We start from the raw sequence: 5,166 nt of genomic DNA, 5'->3' as shown, positions 1-5,166 counted from the left end.
TTATGGTTCTATTACTATTTATTATCTATGGAGCAACTGTAACAAAAACCAATTTCCCCCGGGATTAATAAAGTATGACTCTGACTATGACTAAGCAGAAAGTCGGAACAGCGTCAGGTGAAGTGGCCTGCCGCTAACAAGAAGGAGTGGCTCCAGTTGGATGAGGATGCAGACAGGATTCTGGAGGTGATATCGAAGGGCAATGCTGACCAGAAGCTCCGGACTATGTACACCCTCATAATGAGCATAGGCTCAGAACGGTTTGGCATCAAGGAAAAGCATGGAACAAGTAATCCAGCGAGACCAAACCGGCGGGAACAGAAGACAGCCAGCTGAGACAAGAACTCAAATCTCTGAAGCGCCAATTTAAGTTGGCCTAGGAGGAGGAGAAAACTGCCCTGTCAGGCCTCACAGATATCATAAGGAGGATGCTCATCACACTCAGGCGGGCTGAGTGGCACCGAAGGAAGGGCAAGGAGAGGGCCCGAAGGTGCAGTGCCTTCATTACCAATCCCTTCGACTTCACCAAGAGGATACTAGGACAGAAGCGAAGTGGCCACCTCACTCGTTCTGTAGAGGAGATAAACCACCATCTCAGTACTACTTTCAGTGACACCTCGAGAGAGCAGGACCTTGGCCTGTGTGAGGCACTGGTGACACCTCCAGAAACGGTGACCCAATTCGACATCTCTGAACCCACCCTGAAGGAGGTCAAAGAAGTAGTGAAAGCAGAAAGAGCAAGTTCCGCCCCTGGCCCCAGCAGAGTGCCTTACAAAGTCTACAAGCAGTGCCCAGGCCTCTTTGTGCGACTCTGGAAGATCTTAAGGGTGATCTGGAGGGGAGCAAAGGTCACTGCTCAGTGAAGGCATGTGGAGGGTGTCTGGATACCAAAAGAAGAGGATTCACTGACAAGACACCATGTTCCAAAGATGATCCGAAATCTCATTCTGGACTACTACAGCAACTTCAGGTTGAGAGTCTCCTCAGGGGCATTAACATCCACCTGGCATCGTCTGGAGAAGGGCATAATCACTGGCTGCACAATCTCGGTGTCACTCTTCTCGTTGGCCATGAGCATGTTTGTCAAGGCAGCGGAGGTGGAATGTAGAGGCCCCATGTCTAGATCTGGTACTCGGCAGCCCCCCATAAGAGCATTCATGGACGACCTTATGGTGATGGCAACATCCGTCCCTGGGTGCAGATGGCTCCTTCAAGGGCTGGAACAGCTCATCTCATGGGCAAGGATGAGCTTTAAAACAGCCAAGTCCAGGTCTCTGGTCCGGAAGAAGGGAAGAGTGGCCGACCGGTTCCACTTTACCCTGGGAGGACCCAGATTCCAATGGGGACAGAAAAACCAATCAAGAGCCTGGGCAAGATCTTCGACAGTTCCCTAAAGGACACAGCTGCACTTCAACAAACCAGGAGCGTCTTGCTAACCTGGCTGACCGCGATTGACAAATCGGGGCTTCCAGGAAAATTCAAAGCCTGGATGTACCAACACGGAGTCCTGCCAATGCTACTCTGGCCCCTTCTAGTCTACGAGGTGCCAATGTCAATAGTGGAGGCTCTAGAAAAGACCATCAGTCAGTTTCTCTGGAGCTGGTTGGCGCTCCCCCCAGACATTAAGCAGCATTGCCCTGTATGGGCATTCCATCAAGCTGCAGCTCCCCATCAGCAGCCGATCAGAGGAATTCAAAGTCACTCGAGCCAGGGAGGTTATGATGTTCCGAGACTCCTCTGATGTTAAAGTTGCTTCGGCAGGAATCCGCGTAAAGACTGGAAGGAAGTGGCAGGCACAGGAAGCTGTCGACAGAGTGGAGGCACGGCTGCAGCACAACGTTTTGGTGGGCACTGTGGCAGTGGGGCAGGCAGGACCGGACTGTTTTCCCAAACCACGCTATAACAAAACACGTGGAAAGGAGAAACGTCAACTGGTTCAGAACGAGATACGAGCAGAAGTGGAGGAAGAATGATACAGCAAGATGGCCGGCATGTACAAACAAGGCGCCTGGACTAGATGGGAGCATGTGGAACCTTGCAACTTCACTTGGACAGAGCTCTGGAGAGCCGAACCATTGCGCCTCAAGTTTCTCACCCAATCAGTCTTTGACGTTCTCCCAAGCCCGGCCAATCTGCACAGGTGGGGCATGGCAAACACTCCAGCATGCCAACTGTGCCAGAAGAGGGGCACCTTGGAGGATATCCTAAGTTGCTGCCTGAAGGCGTTCGGAGAAGGGCGATACCGCTGGCGCCATGACCAAGTCCTAAGGTCACAATCAGCACAGGGATTCAAGACAGCAAAGATCAGTACGCTCCCAAACAGTCCATCACCTTTATTAGAGCGGGGAAGAAGGCTCAACATCGGCCTAGCTCCTCGGGAGGGCTTCTTGCCACTGCACGAGACTGGCAGCTCCAAGTCGACCTACGGAGGCAGCTCAAGTTCCCAGAGAACATCGCAGCCACTCTGCTCCGCCCGGACATGGTGTTAATGTCAGAGTCTACAAAGCAAGTGGCCCTGCTGGAACTTACGGTCCCCTGGGAAGACCAGATTGAAGAGGCCAACGAGCACAAGAGGGCTAGATACACAGATCTTGTTGCAGAATGCTGGAGCAATGGCTGGAGAGCTCGCTGTGAGCCAGTCGAAGTTGAGTGCTGGGGCTTTGCTAGCCATTCATTACACCGGACTCTAAAACTCCTTGGAGTTAAAGGACTGCAGTGCAGAAGAGCCACCAAGAACATTCTGGAGGCTGCTGAAAAGGCGTGGTGGTGGCTGTGGATCCGCAAGGGGATCCGTGGATTAGTGCGCCACTTGAACACAAGTTGGGGGCTGATCACCCCTGGCTGGGTCGCCCGGTCGAGGTTGTCTGATGATTAAAGACCCGAAACACCCTATGACCCCGGGTTCATCACTGAAGATGTGTCCAAGTAGCACCAGAAGGTGTATTCTACAACTTAATCTTTATCTAATCTTTATTTTCCCATTTATCTCTACCCTCATATTGAGCGAGGTAAGCCTTTTGCAATAGGAAGTTTCAGTGCCAATGTGCTACATGAGCCGTATTGCTTCAGCAGCCCATGCCCAGCATAAGCATGTGCTGTTCTGTCTTTATTTTGAGCAACACACACAAAATGGAGGAAGAACTCGTCAAGTCAGGTAGCATTTATAGAGGTGAATAAACAGTTGATGTTTTCAGCTGTGAGCCATCAATATTTTGTGTGTGTTGGTCAAGATTTCCTGCATCTCTTGTGTTTATGATTTCTATCTTCACCTTATACATACAATGGCAAGCTTCTGTCTCGGAGGTTATGCTATTGCTGTTAGGCTAGTAACCAGGCATAAGTTTACTAAAGCTCACTTTCACTTGGTTTGTGGATCGAGTCGATTTGAACTGGTTCCAGTCTTTATCTGCCTGGTGCCAAGTTTGCAGAGACCTCTGTAATAGTGCAATCACTCGAGCCGAATATGAATTCATTCCCTTAAGGGAGAACATCTGCACATGGCTTTGTTTAACGTGGGGTGTCTGATGCACAGGCAGCCACCACACAGTCCTTGACAGATCAGGGTCAGGGTCAGGATGCAGTGGCAAAGGAATGCAAGGTGACTGGGGACCCTTCAATCCTGCAGCCTTCCTCCATCTTCACTTCCTTCACACTAGTTCCACTGTTGAGGTGTTTGTTAGATTGCTCTGGGTCCAGAACATTCCCTTTGACCTTCCTGCCTCTCGGGAGCTAAGCACCAGAATACATTGCTGTCAGGAACTCACAATCCTCTCCACCCCGACCAGGAGAAGAGAGTCCCTCTTTATCTCTCTGCTACAAGATTATCCACCCACCTGTTCTCCAGTACTGTCTTACTGAGTCATTTCATTATTCCTTACTACTGCTGGATTACCGAATCTTAGTAAAATATGTTAGCCTTGGAGAGGATCCAGGAGCAGAATCATTAGAATGATGTCATGCTTTAAAGAGTATATAAAGTGTGTGTAGGAGCCGTGTATCTATTCTGTATCTGAATGTAATGTATGTTGTATTGCACATTTTTATCATGCGTTATGGTAATGTGTCACTTGGGTTGTGGCATGGTAGAAGCAAATGAGTATAGCCATGCATTCACCCTTTGTGCCATTGGTTTAGTTTAGTTAGAGGTAGTCAGAGAATGGATATTTTTTTGTTGATTGTTAACTTCGCTAGTTTTTTTTTATCTCTGTATAAGATCGTTCGCCTTTGTTGGTTTTGTAATAAAGGTTCGAACGTACTTTTTTTTAAATTTAACTCCATTATTTGGAAGTGCGACATCCCTCGTTCAGTCTCTCAGCAGTTCTGGTTTGTTTCGAGTATCCGCTACAGTGAGAACATTGTGAGAAGGCGTCAGACCGGTGAGCACTCCAAATGCCAGGATGACCTATTTCTGTGCTACAATCATTCTTCTCCAGGACTCCATTACAAATTGCACAAACGTGGGATGGATTCCCTTGGTACTGAACGGCTAACACACTCCTGAAATGTGTAAAAAGATGGAAGGAACACCGAACACCAGTGGCTAGCTGTATTCACTTCTTACATAAATCTATAGAAGACAAACAATCTGAATGTGAAGAGGCACTACCCTCACACGTACTTTGCAATGGAAATAAAAAAAATTGAATTTTGACTGTAATATCAAAACAAGCAATTAACTGTAGTCTGAAAATTAGAGGTAAACTACTAACCAACACAATCAGAGACTCCACCCACCACAGATATTCCCTCTTCTCCCTCCGCTCATTGGCCAGAAGATACTAATGCCTGAAAGCATGGAACACCAGGCTCAAGGTCAGCTTCTCTCCCACTGTTATAAGACCATTGGACCGTCTCCTAGTTATTCTACTTCAATGAACTGCTGTAATGAAGTTTACAGCCCAGTCCATCACAGAATAAGTCCTCACACCATTCAGCATATCTAGAAGGGGTGCAGCCTCAAACAAAGCAGCATCTATCATCACGAACCCCCACCATCCATGTCATGCTTTTTTCTGAGGTTGTCTAGACTCCTGAACCAATGTGGATAACTTCACTCACCTCAACACTGAACTAATTCCACAATACAAGTGATCCTGCAGATGATGGAAATCCAGAGCACACAAAATTCTGGGGCAGCTCAGCAGGTCAGTCAGCATCCATGGCAGA

At 48.3% G+C, this 5,166-nt stretch overlaps 1 pseudogene; it reads left to right on the top strand.

Moving 5' to 3' along the window:
• Positions 1-225: 225 nt before the first annotated feature.
• LOC140197192 (uncharacterized) lies at positions 226-2,868 on the top strand (annotated as a pseudogene).
• The last annotated feature ends 2,298 nt before the right edge of the window (positions 2,869-5,166 follow it).

This window comes from Mobula birostris, chromosome 5 (genome assembly GCF_030028105.1).
Source record: "Mobula birostris isolate sMobBir1 chromosome 5, sMobBir1.hap1, whole genome shotgun sequence".
NCBI lineage: Eukaryota > Metazoa > Chordata > Chondrichthyes > Myliobatiformes > Myliobatidae > Mobula > Mobula birostris.
The sequence above is the reverse complement of the archived record's forward strand: the minus strand, read 5'-3'. Positions and strand labels throughout refer to the sequence as shown.